We start from the raw sequence: 20,966 nt of genomic DNA, 5'->3' as shown, positions 1-20,966 counted from the left end.
CGGACACGTGGCCTTAGGCAACGAGTCAGGGTTTCCTAAATTCCCCTAAAATAAAATATTTAGGTGGCGACTCTGTATCTGGCAAAGCAGTCCATGTTTGGTACTTCTCTCTTAAAAATCAGTTTTCCAAAACGATTTGCCGGATTTGGACTCTTTGGTGATTTATCGGTCTCGCATTGCACTTTGTGGGATTAGATTCAGAACCGTGACATTTGAGTCCGAACTGTAGTAGCATGAAGCCCTCGGGGGTGCGTCTATAATATGATGATCGGTTTGGGATGGAGAATATCATTATGATGATGGGTTTGAGTGGGAAGAGTTTTAAAATCTCTCTCTCTCTCTCTCTCTCTCTCAGTGGGGAGGCTTGCTACATTCTAGCTGTGGTGGTGTGCTTTACGATTTTTGGTTAGAGAGCTCAAAGGCATGGTGACAAAAAAAAAAATGACATGAAAATCCACTTCAGTTCTAACCTAATCTCTCTCACTTTCTATTTGTCACTTTTTTTTTCTCTCTCTCTCTCTCTGTGTGTAAGTAGAACAAAATTGCTAGAGAAAAGAACAGATCCAACCCAGTTACCCAATATACTCAGACCACACACAAAAAAAATTGACATAGAGATAAAAAAAGATAGCAAATACACATCTCTATGTGTCTCTGTGTATATATATTTGTGTGTGCTGATTTCTGAGCACACTACCAAATAGGTACTCAGCTGGAGAGCACCGGCAGAATAGATCTCGCCTGAACAACTGTCACAAAAAGATAAGACTCTGGCGGGGGTTTGTCCACTCGGGGGCACTTCGACGATTAAGTCAGTACTCAGTTATCTCTCAAAGATAGTAAACAGTGCTTAACTCACTAGCCATAATCCAAAAAACGTACCTTAGACTCATGAGAGTGCCTTACTTTTATAGCCAGCACTAACTTGATTCTTGTAGAAGCCTAGCTTCAATGAACTTTGGCTCAATACTCATCTTGGACTCCTAGCCAGATAGAGATAAACTCCCTAAGAGCCTTATCTTTATCTAGACTGAGGTCCTCCCCTATTCTAGGACTCTTGTCCCTTATCCGTTCATCTCGGATTCCAGTATCTCCGCAGATAACCTCAGCCTAGCCGAGATCACCTTGGCGCCATGACCAAGACACGTGGCAACCTCAGCCTAGCCGAGATCACCTTGGCGCCATGACCAAGACACGTGGCACCTCGGCTGACACTTCGGTGTCAACTTGGCCATGTGTTGTCATTCACAAAGTATGCCCAAATAACTGCCCCCTAGGTTCTATTACCTCGGCATACTGAGGTGATGGAACCTATATCATTTGTCCATATAGCACATCGGCTAGGACTTACTACATCCTTTATAACTGAGATCATCACACGTTGGCTTCACATGACCAAGACCCAAGAATCAAGCTCTTCAAGTTCATTAACCAAGATCGTCCCTCTAGCTGAGGTTCGCGCTCTATTAAATCAAGAACTACAAAAGTTCTATCTGCGCATGAGCTGTCACGTACGGTTTCTCAACCATTTTCGCCACGCTTCTTTTTCTCATTGATTTGTACCTGACACGCGCCATTAGGTCGCGTCGCTTCTGCGCGCGCTGCCTGACATGCACGTCATCCAAGGCACATTCATTGTCATTTTGCCGCCTTTTCGTGTTTTAACAAAAACACTTTCTCTGTCCGTCTCTTCACTTTTGCATCCTTCGTTTTCCCTCTAACTTCAAGTTTTTTCTCTCTCTAAATCCTCCACTTCCATTGCTATCAAGCTTTCTACAACTGATTCCATTCTTTCCCCCCAACAAAGCATTCACCGTTCTGCTCCATTCACCATCATCGTCTGACTTCATCGTTCCTCATACCGACGTCATTCTTTTCAGTAAGTCACTGTTTTCCCTCTTTTCAGTTTCAAACTCTGTTGCGTTTGTTTATTGCCATTGTGAATCCATTCATGTTTTTCAATTTTTGCCTGTGTTTTAAATTTCATCATTCGCGTGTTGAGCATGTTTGTTTGCGATTTCGTGTTTGTCCAACTCGTATTTGGGTCTACATATACACACACATACCACTCATATACTTGTTAATTTGCCACTGTCCTTGGCTTTGCACATCTACACACACTTTATTCAATGTTCTTTGAATTCTTGTTTGTCTTCTTGAGTCTGAATCATTGTTTTTTTTTTTTTTTCTATTTTTCTTGCTTTATTTCCAGATTTTTGCCTTTGATTCCTGTATCTGCATAGATTTAGGTTTGGGATTTGATCTAGAACTTTGTTCTTTAGGAAAACCGAACCAAAACCCCCTTAGATCCTCAGAAAATTTTACCCCAGTGCTCTCTAGGGTTTAGCCGAGGTCCTTAAACCCACACCAAGCATTCTTTTCTAAAATTCTGCCTTTAATCTTCATAAGTCGACATCATGGGTATGTTCAGGTGGAGAGTCGACACCCCTTCCAAGCTAAAGTACTTTAGAAATGAGTTCTTCATCCCAGCTGATGTTCACCTTAGGCTGGTAAGGAAGGAGGACTCCATCATGCCTGATGGGGACTCTATGCCTTTCCCCGTAGTGGCTTTCGTAGAGTGTGGACTTAGGTTCCCTCTCAACATCCTTTTCCGACAAATCCTTCATTATTACAAACTTAACCCAATGCAGTTGGCTATTAACTCTTATAGAGTCATTAACGGTATAGTTGTCGTAGCTAGCCGAGAAAACGCTAGGATAACACTAGCCGATATCCAGTACTGTTATACTATGTGTGGCCTGAAATTCGAAAAAGGCTACGTCTATTACCTCAAGCCGAGATCCACTGAGTACAAACTCATAGCCGACCTCCCAGACTCCAACAAAGGTACTGGAGATGATTATTTCATCGTCTTGGGTTACTAGGAGTTCTCACCTGATGATGACCTTCACCTCTATTTTTTGAGCCGAACAATATTTAAAGAGGGTAATGGTAAGAACCAAGTATCACTTTACATGATTTTAAGTCTTTATTACTTTGTTCCCTTTATATGTTATAATGTCTGTTTTTTGTACTTGCAGCTCTTCCTCAGCCACCAAAAGACTTCCGCAAAACCTTCTACCTCAGCAAGGACTTTAAGAAGCTGTTGGGCTTGCCAGTTGACCAACGGAAAGCCCATCTGCTGCTCAACTAAATTCCAACCTACAAATCTGCGCTGCCCGATGTCCCCAAGAAAAGTAAGTCTCCACCTTCAACAACAACTCCCCCTAACACTTCATCACCACGGCCTGACCAAGCCTCAACCTCCGATCCAGCAGAACAACCATTAATATTCGCTCCACAACTTATTCCTCCTGCCCAGTGCCAACGTTGTCACCGAGTTCCAATCTCTGCCCCTGCCGGCAGAACTCGTAGCCGAAAATGCCAAAGTACTGAGGCGTTGGCTTACGATCCAACCAACCCACCTACTGCACTTCTAGCAATCCACTTCGGCACCAAAGTCATAGTCGCCGCTACCGCTGACGAGATGAGACGCAACAAGGCTGTCGTCGAAGACCTCTTGGCTGACATCCTTGGTGTTGTCATAGTTCAATCCTCTCCATCACAATCCCAACCCAAACCAAGGCAAAAAAGGGTAAAGAGGGCCAAGACAAAAGCCTCTTTCACCCAAGTTGAGTCTAAAGATATAGTTCCAATCTCAAAGCTTGCCAAGATCGAGAAAACAAGCTCTGTTGTCGAGAAGAGGCCCGCTGAGGCTGATCTCTCTAAAACCGTTCAATCAAAGAAGCCGAGATCTGAGTCTGCAGCCACCTCAAGTTCACTTAAACCTGATGACCCCTAGGCCCCATCTATCACGATTGAGAACAAGCCAGTCAGAGTCAGTGATAGTGCAATCGACAACATCGAAGTCGGCATCGCCCTTTCCACTGCATTGCTCATTTCTACTGACTTCAACTGTATGGCCGAAGTCACTGAATATGAAAATTTTGCTCTGATGATACAGCACTTCGTATTGGTAAATTCCTAACACTTAGTACTCTTTATCCTCCGTTTTTAAGTTCTTCAGACCACAAAAAGTTTACTAACTTTGTTCATTCCGTTTTCTCTAGGCAATCCAGCACGCCCACACCTTCGCGATGAAAGTTGAGGACTTGAAGAAGGAGTTGGTTCATAAGACCAAGGAGGCTGCTGGCTTGCTTAAATCCTTAAACAACGCCGATGCCAAGATGAAAGTCTTGCTAGATCAAGCCAAGGCAGTTATGCGAGCCCAAGATCAAGCCGAGGAAAAGGCAAGTGCTGCAGAGGTTGTAGCTGGGGTTCTCAAAGCTGAAATAAAATAGGCCGAAGCAAAAACTGTCGAAGCTCAAGCAGAGCTCCGAAATGCCCTAACCACAAAAGAAGCCGAAATCAAAGCGGCAGATGAGAAGGCTTATGCCGAGGGGGCAGTCGATGTCCTCGAGGAGTACAAAAAACAAGTCAGACAAGCATGCAACAAGGGTTACACCCTTGGTTGGATGGCTGCTCTGAAAGAGTTTACTGTCCCTGAGGACTCTCCCCTCCGAGATGAAGGCCGACTTATAGTGCCATTCCCTCTGGCCCCAAGCCAATCTGAGGGTGAGGCTGGGGGGGAAAGAATGAGTGGAAGAAGACGCAGAAGAGGAAGAAAAAGCTGATGTGGTGGCTGGCGCTGGGGGTTCTGTTGGGGCCAAGTCCCCAACTCTGAATGAGCAAGTCCTAGACTTGACTCAGGATAAGGTGGACGAGGTCTCAAAAAGTGCCTCCTTCAGGAAGACTACGTCTGAGGTTTATACTGTCGAAAAGAGCCTCGATCAGACTCTCTAAGAAATTGACGCTGAGACCGAGGCTGAGAAGACTGCCGAGAAGATCTCCCAGTTGTCTTCTGAAGCCGAAACACAGCTACCCACTGACGTCGAGTAGCTTAACTAGAAGCTTTTATTTCTGTACTTTGTACTTTTTGCTTTTGAACAATATTAGTTATAGTTTGGCCGATGTGCCCTCTTTGTACTCAGAACAAGTTTTCTTTTGAATGCAAGACTCCTTATTTCTTTTGAGTGTTGAATGTTCTTCTTTTCTCTTATGTATGTTTTCCACTTTCATACTCAGAATAATTTTGCATGTCTTCAAAGTATACCTTTATTTGTATAACCTCTTCAAAGTAGAATACCTCGGACATAACTTCTAATTGTTTATCTCGGCATTGGGTTAACACTTGAAAACATTGTAAAAATATTTTCACAAGTGTTGTTTTGCCACTTCACTCTTACTTATCAAGGCTTCTGTTTTCTATACTTCCCAAGTTTGGCAACCTGGTCATCTCGGCAAGTATGTATGTATTTCTTGCAATATTACCTCGACTTAACTTTCAACTTGTAAATTTTTTTGAAAATTTCAACAAGTGTTAAGCCAACTTTAGCTTGTAAATTTCTCTATAAAATTTCAACTCTCAAGTACTTCAAACTTTTACTTAGCATACTTTTAAAATTTTACTTATCATTCTCCAACTCCTTACCCCCTAATGTGAACTTAAGTTTCACTTATGTCCACATTAAGTATGTATAGTTTTTGCCGAAGTCAGATTCAAACAAAGACTAGCCGAGGTTCTCAACCTTGGTTTCTTTATTAATACACTTGGTTTCATTCTAAGCTTAATTCTGCCGACATGGAGAGACTATGTTAAACCGACTTAGTTCAACACCATTATATGCAAGTCTAATTTCATCTTTGTCATATAATGAGTCTAAGTTATTCGTCATGTTTCAATAAAAAACATCGCCAACTTAGTTCAACTCTATTATATGCAAGTATAATTCAACTCTGCCATATAATGAGTCTAAGTTATTCGTCATGTTTCAATCAGAAACATCGCTAACTTAGTTCAACTCTATTATATGCAAGTATAATTCAACTCTGCCATATAATGAGTCTAAGTTATTCGTCATGTTTCAATCAGAAACATCACCAACTTAGTTCAACTCTATTATATACAAGTATAATTCAACTCTGCTATATAATAAGTCTAAGTTATTCGTCATGTTTCAATCAAAAACATCGCCAACTTAGTACAACTCTATTATATGCAAGTATATTCAACTCTGCCATATAATAGGTCTAAGTTATTCGTCATGTTTCAATCAGAAACATCGCCAAATGACTGATCACACAAAATTTCAAATTCTTTAAAAATCAGGCTAAAATTTTTTATTACTACCTCGGCTAAGAAAATCATGACATAATTTTTAAGAAAATTTTTGAGTCATAAGTTAATGCTACTTAGCTCGGCTAAGAAAATCATGACATAAATTTCGAAAAACAAAAAAGTCTAATGATAAAAAAAACTTTAAGTTACAAGTGTTCCAGGGTCTTGGCAACTCCTTGCCTTCACTGTCTTCAAGCCGATATGCTCCATTGCCGGAGACCGAAATGATTCTATAAGGCCCTTCCCAATTTGGGCCCAGCTTTTCCTCTCTGGGATCCTTTTTGTTGCCGACGACCTTTCTTAGGACGAGATTTCCAACTTGAAACTCTCTTGGGTTGACTTTCTTATTGTAAGCCCTAGCAAGCTACTGCTGGTATGCCCCCAGCCAAATTGATGCTCTCTCCCTTCTTTCTTCCAGTAGGTCTAGATCTCGGGTCAAGAATGCCTCGTTAGTCCCATTCTCTACTCCTTAGGTTTTGATTCCAGGGATGCTGACTTCTAGGGGGATAACTACTTCTGTGCCATAAGCCATGGCAAATGGGGATTTCCCAGTTGATTTTCTCGGCGTAGTCCGATATGCCCAAAGTACATTAGGTAATTCTTCCACTCATTTTCCTTTAGCTGCTTCCAGCCTCTTTTTGATCGCATCCAAGATAGTCTTGTTGGATGCTTCTACCTGACCATTACTCTGAGGGAAACTTGGAGTGGAGTAATAGTTCTTGATATTGTACTTTACACATAAGCTTTTGATTAGCTTATTGTCAAATTGTGTACCATTGTCTGCTACTATTGCCCTTGGGATCCCAAACCTGGTGATGATGTTCTTCCATATGAAGTTCTTCACATCAATGTCCCAAATCTTTGCGAGGGGTTCAGCTTTTACCCATTTTGTGAAATAATCAGTTGCTACCAATAGGAACTTCCTTTGTCCGATCGCTTGAGTTAGTTGTCCAACCAGATCCATGCCCCACTGGGCAAATGGCTAAGGGCTGGACACTGGGTTTAAATCTGCTGCTGGTTGATGTATCAAAGGTGCGAACCTTTGACACTTCTCATACTTTCTAACATAAGCTTCAACATCTTTCTGCATGTAGGGCCACCAGTGCCCCTGAGTAATGGCCCTATGAGCAAGTGACCTACCCCCAACGTGGCTTCCACATACTCCTTCGTGTATTTCATACAAGAAGTCTTCAACTTGTGAAGGATGCACACATCTCAAAAGGGGACCAGTAAAAGACCTTTTGTAGAGATGTCCTTCTGCTATCAAACTGAACCTCGCTGACTTTAGTCTAGTCTTGTGTGCTTCTTTGCGATCATCTGGCAGCTTCACATCTCTAAGGAATATTACTATTACATCCATCCAACTTGGTCCCATCTCTACACACATTGCTTCGTACTCTGTGATCAGTGATTCCACACTTGGGCCTGACAAATAGTCAACCATTATTGTCCTTGCCTCCCCTGATTTCATTGCACTAGCCAGGTTAGCCAAGGCATCGGCATGGCTGTTGTCATCTCGGCTAACCTGCTGTAGTCGGCAGTTTTGAAACAAGGCTAGTAGTCTAAAACCTCCTTAACGTAAGCTATCATTCTTTCATCTCGGGTTGCATACTCACCTGTTGCTTGGTTCACGATAAGTTGGGAGTCACAGAAGACCACTACCTCGTCAACTTTTATTGCTGCTGCCAACTTTAATTCTGCGATCAGTGCTTTATATTATGCTTTATTGTTTGAGGCTTTAAACCCTAGTCGAATAGATTGTTCTAGCATCCGCCCATCTGGCGATACTAGCACTACTCCTGTCCCCGCTCCTTGTCGGTTTAAACTCCCATCAATAAACAGGCGGAAGGAGTCACCGATGTAAATATCACAAGGCTTGAGTTTCTCTTCTTTCTTCTGCTCTGTTATAGGGTTTTTCATTCCTAGCTGAGTCTCTTCTTGTTCTCCTAGACATCCTAAGCCGTGGCTCATCGGAGCCCGACGTGGGATAGCACTAGGTCTGAACTCAACCATGAAGTCAGCCAGAACCTGCCCTTTGATTGCTGTTCTGGGCCTAAATTCTAGGTCGTATTGGCCCAATACTATTGCCCATCTGGCTACTTACCTGTCAGATCTCTTTGTTGTAGTAGGGACTTCAAGGGATGCTCAATCAATACCACAATCTTGTGGGCTTGGAAGTAATGATTCAATTTCTTAGAAGCCATCGTTAAAGCTAGTGTCAATTTCTTCAGGGGCAAGTACCTGGTCTCTGCGCCTTCTAGGGTTTTACTTACATAATATATTGCCATTTGCTCTCTCTTCTCTTCTTTAATTATCACTACACTTATTGCATGCTTTGAAACTGCCAAGTACAAGAATAGCTCCTCTCCAGGTACTGGATTCGAGAGAACTGGAGCTGTGGTCAGGTATCTTTTCAAGTCGGCCAAGGCGACTTCACATTCCTCTGTCCATAAGAAGTCGGTGGCCTTTTTCAACAAGTTGAAAAACGGTTTACACTTATCCAAACTTCTGCTTATGAATTTATTCAGGGTTGCAGCCCTTCTAGTCAGCATCTGCACTTGTTTTGTTGACTCTAGGCTTTGCAAATCCAGGATGGCCTTGATTTGATCTGGGTTTGCCTCAATACCCCTTCTGGTAACCAAGTACCCCAAGAACTTATCAGACCTAACTCCAAATGCACATTTTGAAGCATTGAGTCGGAGCCGATATGTTTTTAGGATATCAAAGATTGCCTTCAAGTCAGCTAGGTGATCCTCAGGTTCGTTGGTCTCGACCATGTCTTTGATGTATACTTCCACCGTTTTGCCAATCTGATGTCTAAACATCTTGGTCACCAACTACTGGTACGTTGCTCCTACATTTTTCAACCCGAAAGGCATCACTCTATAGCAATACAGCCCTTTTGGGATGATAAATGCAATCTTCTCTTCATTAAGGAGGTACATTACTATCTGATGGTACCCCCTATAAGTGTCTAAGAAACTCATCTTTTCATGTCTTGAAGTGGCATCCACTAATTGATTGATTTTGGGGAGTAGAAAACTGTTTTTGGAACAAGCCTTATTTAGGCTAGTAAAGTCCACACAAACCCTCCACTTCCCATTCTTTTTTTTTACAACCATAGTGTTGGACAACTAGGTAGGGTAGTTTACCTCTTGGATGGCTCTGGCCTCTAACAGTTTGTCCACTTCCTCCTCTACTGCCTCCACATGGACCAACATCTGCCTCCTTATTCGCTAGATAATGGGTTTCACCGATCTGTCTACATTCAGTCTGTGGTATGTAACCTCAGGGTCAATGCTAGGCATCTCGTATGGCGTCCAGGTAAACACCTCTATGTTTGCTCGCAAGAATGTTTATAACTCCCTTTCCTCTTTCTCGGCCAAGCCTGAGCCGAGGAAGAAGGAACGCTCTTTATCTCTTTGCTGGACAAGAATTTTCTTCAGGGCTTCCTCATTTCTGTTGGCAGGCTCTTTGCCAACGCCATCCAAGACCTCCATGTCCTCGTCCTTGATCTTTACTGTCTCTGCCTCCCGTACGTTGCAGGTGGATTTCATTGCTGCCATAGAGCAATTATTCGCCTGCACCTGATCCTCTCTGACCTCCTCAATTCCATGCTTTGTTGGGAACCGCAACAGCTGGTGCAGTGTTGAGGGGACAACCTTTATTGTGTGCAACCATGGCCTTCCCAAGATAACGTTGTAAGGGGAGGGGGTGTCTATTACTGTGAACTCCGTGCTTACCTTCTTGGTGCCCGTTTGCACCTCCAGATTTATTGCTCTCAGGGGCCATGTCGACGTTCTATTGAACCCGACCATTGGACTGTTAGATTGCTCCAGATCATCTTGGTGAAGGCCGAGCTCCTTATAACATCTAACATATATGATGTCACATGAGTTGCCTTAGGCAACCAGAATGCACCTTACCTGGCATTCTCCAATCTTCAAGGATATCACCAGAGCATCGTTGTGTGGATGCTGCACCATGTCTAGGTCGGCTTCAGTAAATGACACAATTGGTCGTTGGCACTCGTCTGCCCTGGGCCCTTTTTGTTGGACCTGATACACATGCTGTAAGTGTTTCACTCTTTGAGTCTCCCCATGTACCTCGTTCTCGTTAACCTTTGAGTGAATCACATTGATAACTCGAGGTCTGTCCGCTGGCGGTTGTGGTGCTGGTGGAGGTGGTGCTGCTGGTGCCTGAGGCAGCCTTGCTTGTTCTTCCCTTATTCTGGCCTCATCTACCAGGTCCCTTAAATGCCCTTGTCTCACAAGGTCTTCCAAATGTGTCTTTAGGGCTTTGCACCCCTGAGTCAGGTGTCTATCCTCATTGTGTTAGGCACAATGCTTCCCCAGGCTTCTTCCTATAAATTCACTAGGGATCTTCTCTAGTGCTCTATAGTAAGCTTGGCTCCTGATTCTTTCTAGGACTTTGTAAACTGGGATTCGGAACTCTGTGGTGACTGCCTATGCAGCCCGTAGTCCTGTTTCTTGTCTATTAAAATTTGTATTACTTTGGCCTCGCTTCGGCGAGCCGTTCTTCTTCTCTTGCTTTGACACCTTGGTCCCTGGTGTGTCTTTCTCTACTCTCGCATATTTCTCAATTCTGGCCATAAGTTCCCCCATACTTTTTGGCAGTGTCTTTGCTAGTGATTTTCGAAGCAGACAGTCATCGTTTAGGCCGTTTTTAAAAGACATGACCGCCACCTCTTGGTTGCACCCTAGTATTCGGTTAAACACCTCATAATACCTCTTAGCATAAACACAAAGGCTTTTATCCTCGCCAATTCTCAAAGCCATCAGGGAGTCTACCCTCAACGGCTGTAGTTTGTTTATAACAAACCTGGCCACAAACATCTCGGCTAGGCCTTCCTAGCTTTTCACAATTCTTTTCGGCAACTTGTGATACCAATCTGATGCGATTTCCCCAAAGGATGAGGAGAACACCTTGCAGAGCAACGGCTCGTTCCCGATGTACAGTGCCATTGAGTTCAAGTATAACCCGACATGAAAGTTGGGATCAGACTTACCGTCGTATATCTGGAATCTCGGCATGTGGAACCTTTTCAGGGCCTCAAACTTGTCTAATTCCACCAAGAATGGTGTTCTCAGCTTAACTGGAGATGTTACCTCGGTACCTTGTCGCTTCCTTTGGAGGTAATCCCTCAAATCCTCCTTAGTCCGTCCAGGAGCTCGACTGTTAACGGATTTTAGCCTTTTTGGTGCGCTGTTCCCAGTGTCGTTGTGAGTCCTCTTGGACCTCTCTCTATTCGTCATGTCAAAGCAAAGCTCCTTCCCTTGAGCATGCCGATGTTCTTTGGCGTAGGTTTCTTTGGCACGATATGTCTTCTGAGACTTTCTTGTCATTGATTATCCTCGCCCGACCTCTCGTGAAGGCCGATAAGAATGCTCTCTCGCCTTGCGCTGGGGCACTGCGGGGATTGCTTTCTGCCCCCCTCTTTGGGTATCGTTCTTGGCCGCTGGAATCGGCGTGTCCTCCAATGGGAACGGTAATTGCATGATGTTGTTCTGCATTATGAAATTGACAACCGATTGCAGGTCTGCCAATTTTTTTACCATTCCCTTTATCTCGTCGTCCCTCCTCAGGCATCTATCTTTCCATACCTAGAGGGCGCTTTCGTTGTAATACCTGCCCTAACATGCTTTCTTCGGTACGTCTCTCTCTTGGCTGACATATTTTTCTCCGAGATTCTTATCTCAAGGTTCTTCGTTACAGTTGTCCTCTTCTACGTTAGGTTCGACATTTTTACCACTCCCACTAGGGATGTCGCCCCCAATTCTTTCTTTATGTCTGTCATTGGCCATCTATTCTTCTTACGTTTTCCACAGACGGCGCCAAATTATGTGTGTTGATTTCTGACCACACTGCCAAACAGGTACTCAGCTGGAGAGCACCGGTAAAATAGATCTCACCCGAACAACCTGTCATAGAAAGATAAGACTCCGGCGGGGGTTCGTTCACCTAGGGGCACTCCGACGATCAAGTTAGTACTCAGTTATCTCTTAAAGATAGTAAACAATGCTTAACTCACTAGCCAGAATCCAAAAAACGTACCTTAGACCCACGAGGGTGCCTTACTTTTATAGCCAGCACTGACCTGATCCCTATAGAAGCCTAGCTTCAATGGACTCTGGCTCAATGCTCATCTTGGACTCCTAGCTAGATAGAGACAAACTCCCTAAAAGCCTTATCTTTATCCAGACTGAGGTCCTCCCCTATTCTAGGACTCTTGTCCCTTATCCATTCATCTCGGATTTCGGTATCTCCGCAGATAACCTCGGCTTAGCTGAGATCACCTCGGCGCCATGACCAAGACACGTGGCACCTCGGCTGACACTTCGGTGTCAACTTGGCCACGTGTTATCATTCACAAAATATGCCCCCACAATATTGATGAGAGAGAAAGGCAGACCCATTACATGTATGAGAGAGAGAGAGAGAGAGAAAGAGAGAGAAACTATGCAGCAATAACAACAGAAGGATGACGGTGTGCAGGTGAGATGGACGTATTGCTGTTGATGATGATGATGGCTCAGAGAAAGAGAGAGCAATGCTAAAAACACCACCGACGAAGTTAAACCCATCATTTTTCATGACTTTCTAGGTCGGAGCTATACCTCCGATTCGTCTTTTGTTGCGGTGGTGAAGTCAGGTGCAAACGGAGATGGGCGGGTGTTGGAGGCGTCACTGGCGGCCTCCGCTTCTGTTGGTGGTTCTTCTGGCAGTGGCCGTGGACCCATCTCCGCCACTTCTGATTTGGGTTCTGAAAGACAGGTTACAAATCTGTGACAACCCTCACCACTGTTTATTGCTAAACTGAGACTAAGCATGTTAATTGATTGATTGACTGAAAGTCTGAACTGATTGATTGAGTATATGAGTTTAATTGCATTTCTCTCTGTTTGACTGGTAAATTATCTGTTCATGTTCTGTGTTTAAATTGTGAATTGAAGGCCTTATCGGCGGCCGAATCAGAAATTGATTAATATTTTATGATCATTAGAAATTATGTGATTTAATGGTATATTTATTTAAAATGCAATTTGGTATGATTAAATTAGATTAAAATAAGCTAGATTGCAAGAGTTGGTCCTATTTATCAATTTGCCACCTAGTGGATTAATCTGGACAACTCCTCTCCACTTCATACACTGTTGACTAAACATTTCATCAGCCTATTTTAAGAGTCACAACCGACTAGAGAGAGAGAGAAGGGTAGGAGAAAATCTTGAGTTCTTGAGAATTGGCTTGGAGATTGAGAGAAATTGAAGGGATTCTTGCATATTTGTGCTTCTACACTTGAATTGAAGGCACAAGGTAGAGAAATCGCTCTCTTTATTGTGTATCTAAGTTTTATCTAGCATGGATCATGGTAGTTTAGAGAGCTAAGTCTAGAATTGGCTCTAGTATGTTGTATTGTAGCTCATCATGCATGCATGTTTACATTGTTGAGTTTGGAGGCTGGATTTCATGAGAATCTTGCATGCATGTTCATGTTTGTGTTAAAATTCATGAATTCATCTTGTCTTTGAAGAAATTGACTCACTTGAGCATGTATTTGAAGCTTTAAAGTTGATTTAACTCATGCATGTTGCATTGAGGTCATGTTCATGAAATTTGGTTTGAAATTAGGTTTAATTGAACTACCTTTGGGCTTCGATTTCTCAAATGGATCTTTGAAACATGTAATGTTATGAGTTTTGAAGTGTTTTCTAGAAAATTAGCCCAAAAGGATCGAATTTGATACATTTGAAGTTGATTTTGAGCTTGAGGTTCAAATCTAGGAATTTCAGATTTTGGACTCACGCTCGAGCGGGGTGACTGGCGCTCGAGCGTGAAATTCGTGCATCCAGCACTTTAGTTATGTTTGCAGTCCACTCGAGCGGGGTATTGGACGCTCAAGCGGGATCTTGTGTCTCACGCTCGAGCGGGTGTAGAGCGCCTATCGAGCGTGATTTTCACACATTCAGCACTTTTGACTGTTTTACAGTCCGCTCGAGCGGGTAAGTATACGCTCGAGCGGAACCCTTTTATTGCATGTCCGCTCGAGCGGAGATAGTCACGCTCGAGCGGGACCTCTGTTTTCTGAAAAATTTGAAAATGTTTTTAAAACGTATCTTTGCATCCTCATTTCATTCTAGGCATTCCTAGGCCTAGTTTAAGGCATCTTAAGGAGGATATTGATGTAGAACCACACCGAGACAAATTAGGGATTAAGTTATTATTTTTCCCAACTGTGTAGCTTAGTGTGTGTTCAATCTGTAACTGTGTAGGGTTGGCATTCCGGAGACGCTCTAGCTTATCTGTAGCCCAGAACTCTGTGAGTAACAATGTTGTAAAGATATATTCAATAATGATTATCTTCTGAACAACTGAACTGTACTATTTTCTGAAATGATACTGTTACTGAATGAATGATGTCCTATTTGTGAACTGTATTCGTGGCATCCATAGCAACCTACTGTTACTGTACTATACTGCTACTGTCACAGAGATCTCTATCGGTTCCCATGTTGGAACCACTACTGTTTACTGATATGATGGCCATCAACTGACTGTTCGGTCTATAAGACCTACTGTACTGTTTTGCTATTGGATGTACCACATATGACTATTTTAGTTTCTGAATGACTGTTGGCATGAAATATGAGCCATAAACTGAATGACTAATATACTGTTTAATTGACTATTTTCAATACTAAAAGGACATTCATTCTTAACCTCTTTATGCATATGTTATTCACTGGGCTTTAGCTCACTGCTCATATATATATGTAGGTGTTCAGGCACCGGACTGTTGCTAGGGGCGTCAGGCAGGCTCTTGTTTTGTCAGCCAACCATTGTGCCTCACTGCGAGGTTCCAAGTGTGATCAAGCTTAGGCTGCTTTTGGGGGTGTCTTAGTTTCACCCAACTGTCACTGTTCTGTAATATTGTATAGACTGAATGTTTTTGAACTGTACTGTTTACATAGGGATTAAGTCCCTGTCCTGAAAGATTGTAAATATTGTGCATACTATTTGGTACTGACTGTATACGTGTATGAAAGTCTTTTGCATACAGACTGTCTTAGTTCATTGGACAACTTTAATTACTGTATTGGCTTCCGCTAGCCCCTGTACTCTGTATTACTGTTCTACTGTTAAGCAGGCCTTCGGTAATCTCGGATTACTGGCCGGTTACGGTGCTAAACCCATAGGGGTGGGTTTGGGTCGTGACAAAATCATTTTGAGGGGTTTCCATTCTATGGCCCTAGGAGTGATCTCACAGGGATTGAGATGAATAACCGATTCGCTGGAAATAAGCAAAGTAATTTAGATTCTGCTTTCATGGGATCATCTAGAGATGGGTTTCCACAAGTAGGACCAGAATCCCTCGATGGCTTGCATTTGATGAAGATACTTCGAAATGTAGGGGGAGAGAAGCCTAGGCATTCCCATGATGAGACTATGTTCTTTGGTATGCATCCGATGAGGCCAACTCTAACGTCTCGTGTATTACAACCACCTACTCGCAGTAGGACCGATGCCAGTTGGTCCAAATGGGAGCGAGCTATTCCCTTGAATGTAGGCCCTTCGATGCAGTATCCTCCACGGGTGGGCCAAGTTGCTTCTTTTGGGGGTCAAGTACCTTCAAATAGATTCAAAGATGCCAATTTAGGTCCTTCGGCTATATCTTAAGCAGCTGTGGATGAAGAGTCTCACACTAGAATTAAAGGGTCTGGAATTTTGAGCTCCATTAACGCCAGCAATGACGTCTCTGAAAGAAACCCATCTGGGGTGCTGCTGCCTGGTGGTAAACAGAAGTCCGGAACTCATAATTCTGAGCCAGAATCTTTGACTCCGAGACCTAGTCAACATGGATCAATATCTTCTAGTCGCCAAATGACTATATTTCATGGTGGTCAAGCCCATGTTTTTGATGATATTCACTCGAACAAGGTTCGCAAGCCTGCTGGATTGAAGACAAATGGTTATTTGCTAGTTAATGAATGACCGGGGGTTTAAAACGTTGGGCTTTATAATTTTGGACTTACTTGTTGGGCTCAATTTTTATTGGAGAAAATGAGTGGAATGTGCTAGTGAGCTACTAGGTTGGGCTATTAATTGTGGGCATTTATTTTTTTATTTTGAGTGTTTGTGAGGATTTTTATATTGTGTTGTAATATTTATTCATCTCGGATTTGTAATATTTAAAATGTTGTAATAATTCCCCGTCCTGTTTCTTTCTGTCTCATTCTTTTACTCGCTTTCTTTATTGTGAATATGCATCATATTTTGTTTTTCGTTATATCCATGCTTTGTATCCATGTTTTATGCATCTTGATTCGGCTAATTTTGCATTTGTGGATTTAATCAATTCCTATGGAATTATGTGCGCTACCTCATGTTCTTGAGATGATTCATATGTCATATCTTAGAAGCCGAATCTTTAGTTGCATCTCACGAGTGAATTGCATTAGGATTTTGTATATAAGATCATACATGTTTTACTAACTTTGTTTTGTAGCTGTTCGCGGGACGTTGGTAAATATGTGAGTTTTTATGCTTTAACATTCCGCTTGTGTGTGTGTGTGTTTTTTTTCTTATTATGTTTAAGCATCCTACCATGTGGCTATTTGCTTACTTGATATAACTATATGAATGCCAGTGGATGGAGGTTGTGTCGCTTATTTTGGAATGATGTTGATTTTTCATGTTTGTAAACTCAATTTATTTGGGTTGTACATCTTCAAAACTTTTTCAAAATACATGAAATCAAATTATTGCAAAATGAATGGCATAGTCTATACTTGTATGCTTCACATAGTAAATTTTAGGATTTATTAAATAATCAGAACATAAACATATAAAGAAAATAAAATTCATATCATGGTTTAGTAAAGGCCGATCTTTTGATCGGGTGAGCGAGGGTGCTCAATTAATGACCTTCCCCCTTCATACCTAAGGTTTCAAGCCACGCATCCTTGGTTACGACGAACAGTGGCCTTGGCACGAGTCACGAGTTTCCTAATTTTTTCAAAAATAAATATTAGGTGGCGACTCTGAGATCTGATGACGCAGTCCATTTTTGGCAAATGATTTTTTGCAATAAAATGGATTTTTCTAAAAATTGCCAAATCTGGACTTTCATCTATGTTTCACATTGCACTAGTGAGACTAGATCAAAAAAATCGAGGGTCCAAATTGTTTAACGCGCACAGGTACCCCCCGGGCATGTTACAATATGTTATCTTTGTTTTATTGTTTGTAGGTATATTGATTATGCCTCTATTTTTATTTTTTTTAGAGGGGGGGCTTTGATTCAAGCAATAATAATAATAACTGATTTGCTTTAATTTTTCCCCCCCCCCAATTTTTGTACATCTATGACACATATAGTGTTCATTTATACAAGACAATAAAAATTTGTTTGTTTTGTATGTAAAAATCTAGGGATTTGATTGAACCAAACTCTTCACATAAAAAAAAATAAAAAAACAAATAATCTATGAAGATTTTTATTTTTTTATATAATCAGATTTTTATATATTGGGAAAGGTAGTTTAAAGATTGATTTTTGTTGTAGTTGAATAACCCTTCTTCTTCAATGCTTCTTGTTTTTATATGTTCTTGATCTGGAAAACAATTATACATCTATATACAAACAAAAAATATTAATTTATAAATATAACATAAATAATAAGAAATCTGGTTGTATATGACGAAAAAAAAAATTAGTTCTTAGATTTAAAAAAAAAAAAAATTAATGTAAAAAAATTTGATTATCTAGAAAATTATGTCAAATGTTTGATTTTTGTTGTAACTTAATAATCCTTCTTATTGAATGCTTCTTGTGGATAAGATTATTTTCTATCAAATCTTATTGTTGACATGGAGCTGCTATGAATAGAAGTTAGCATTGATTTAGTTATTGCTTTAGTTATTTAATTTACTGTTGCACTATTTCTTTTCATACATGGCAAATAATAAAGGATTGATGGTAGAAGGGACCTCATTGAGGCCTATGTTGCCCTGTGTAGACACCTCATTTTTTATCGTCCTCGGGACTTGGTTGTGCTTGCAGGTACACCCAACAACAAGTTCGATTGCTCGCCGAGTACTCGACTGTCGCGGCGGAACGTCACCGGTTCGAGCTTCCCAGACCTTGTATCCTTTCTGCCCTATTTTTGGACCTTGGCTAGGTCCTTTCAGAGTGACCTTCTTGGTGCACTGTCGGCCATTGCTTTGCTCCTGCCGGCCACTGGTGAAGCCCAGCCGGCCATCAGTGAGCCACTGCTGGCCATTGATGATGGCCGACACCCCCCCTGTCTCAGCTGGTTTTCCTCCAGATCTTTTGAGCCAGCTGGATTTTTGTTATCTCCCCTCCATACACGTGTATGGAGGGATGAAGCTCTTGCCAAGCTTGTTCAAGAAGCTTTGAATTGATTTTCTTCTATATAAGCAAGAGGGCTCCCTCTATATCAGAGGTTCTGGAGTTTTGAAGGAAAAAATCTCTCTCTCTCTCTCTCTCTCTCTATATATATATATATATTATTGGAGTTTTGTGCTTTGAAGTTGGATTTCCTTGCACTTTTACACTACAACACCTAGATATACACCACCATCATTGAACCAAGCTTCTTGGGAGGTCTTTTTGAGGTCTGAAAGCAAGCTTCCAACCCCTGAAATTTCTGGTTTCGAAGAGGGTCTTCAAGGGTGAGCATTTCCCCAATTTTTACACTTTTTTGCACCCTGCTTTAGCCCTCTTTGCATATTGATTTAGGCTTTTCTTATAACTGAAAAAAGTCTTTTTTTTAAGTGCTTTTTAAGTTTGGTTAAGGTCATTTTGCTGTTTGGGGTGTGTAGCCCCCTTGCATGCTTTGTTTGGCTTTGTTTTAAGCCATATCTCGAGGCCTCCGAGCTAGCATTGGTTTGGCCTTCCTACCACTGAAATCCAGTGGGAATTTGGTGGAAGAGGTGTGGTTTTGAGGTCCTAAATCAGAGGGGGTAGTCCCCTCTCTTTGTGTTCCTCTTTGCTTGCATTTTTGGCCTTCCAAAGGACCATCCCTCTATGCATTTTTGAGGCTTGGTTCAGGCCTATTTTTGTGACTTCTAGGACCTTCCTTGGCCCTGTCCAAGGTTGGTTTGGTCATGTCTTGCTTGCATCTAGCATGTGTAGTGTAACTCCATCCATAGCTCATCAAATTAGCATGTGTGCTTGGCTTTTGTTGAGTCCATTTCAGTCCATTTTTGGTGATGTTTTACCATGCCATGAACCTGTTTTGGGTTGGTTTTGTTACTCCATGCTTGCATGATGCACTTGTAGTGTAAATCCCCTAAACTAGCTTCATATGCTCCATGCCATGCCATGTCATTTTAGCTTGTTTGGTTTACGTTCCAGCATGTATTTGGTCATCATTTGGCATGTTGTGACCCTATCCATAGTTGGTTTAATCATCCTTTGCATGCTCCATATAGGTGTAGAACAAATCATGTTTACTAGCCCTTTATGCATGATGTTTTGACTCATCATACTAGCATATTTTGGTTGTGCTCAAACTTGATTTTATGCTTATTTTGAAGTGTTCTAGGACTGTTTTGGGCTTCCATGGCCATATCACTCATGCTTTGCATAGCTATAGTGTAAATGCTTAGGCTAGTCTTGGGTTTTGAGGCCTCTATCATGCCATACACGTGATGTTTGCATGCCTTGCCCTCATTCCACATACTATTTCAGTCTATGAAATATTGTTGTTCACTCGTATTTGACATGCCTTGAATGCTTTGTATAGCTTGTGCTTTATGCCTCAAGAATGAGCTCTTGTGCATGCCATTAAGCCTAAGTCTTTGGCTCATCATTTCAGTACATTTTGGGTCCTAATATACCATGATGTAACTCTGTTTTTGGTTGTCCAAGTCATGCCATGATTGATTCTAATAGGTGCAGTGCATTGCCTCTTTTGTAGCCTTGCATGTCCTATGTTTTAGCATTATATGGTAGCTTGCTTTGGCTTACTTCCTTGCATGTTTTAGTCTCATATCAACATGTACTAGGATTGTTTTGGGTTGCCCTTGCCATATCCTTCATGCTTTGTGTAGTTGTAGCTGTAGTGTAATTGGCCTTGCAAGTTTCGTGTTTCGGTGATTCGCGCATGCTATCCTTGAGCTATTCAAATGATTTGGCATCATTTATCATCTCAGTTCAGTGCATATAGTGTTGTCACACTTGCACATTTGTCACTTCTTAGGCACTTTTGAGCGTTGCCCTTTTAGGCCCCTTTGATGAACCTTTCGCATTTCGCATGCTTGAGTGTGTTGTTTGGCTTAATTCATCGCTTTGGCTACTGATTTGGACCTAGTTGAGAGCCGTCCATCTTTGGTGTAAGCCCATCTTTCCATGTTGTCGCATGCTTGTTTCATCTTGTATGTTGTTGCATACTTGTCCACCTTTGTGTGCCTTGCATGTTTGCATATCCATGTTGCATTTTGCCATGTTGTTCAAGGTTGTCACCTCACATCATGCCTATATGCTTGTTTCATGCTTGGTTTAGTTGCATGTTTGCACATTTAGGTCATGTTGCATGTTTGCCATGCTTATGTGTTGCATTGCTTGGATTAAGTGTTAATTCGAGCACGAGGAACGAGGGGCGTTTCATACTTTAAGTGATGGAACGTGTCTCAATTCTCGGTCGCCGAAGCTGTTGATGATTCATGATAGAGTTCTAGGTTTTACTTGCTTTATTTGTGCATTCATTTTCATATTGATTGGCACAAGTTAGATCTTTGT

General features: G+C 41.9%; 1 pseudogene; it reads left to right on the top strand.

The window, feature by feature from the left end:
* The first annotated feature begins 12,680 nt into the window (after positions 1-12,680).
* Positions 12,681-16,192, top strand: LOC114269064 (uncharacterized; annotated as a pseudogene).
* Positions 16,193-20,966: the final 4,774 nt, after the last annotated feature.

Source organism: Camellia sinensis, chromosome 7 (assembly GCF_055761805.1).
Source record: "Camellia sinensis isolate YWXY chromosome 7, ASM5576180v1, whole genome shotgun sequence".
Taxonomy (NCBI): domain Eukaryota; kingdom Viridiplantae; phylum Streptophyta; class Magnoliopsida; order Ericales; family Theaceae; genus Camellia; species Camellia sinensis.
Note: the sequence above shows the minus strand (reverse complement) of the source record. Positions and strands in the feature narration are given on the sequence as shown.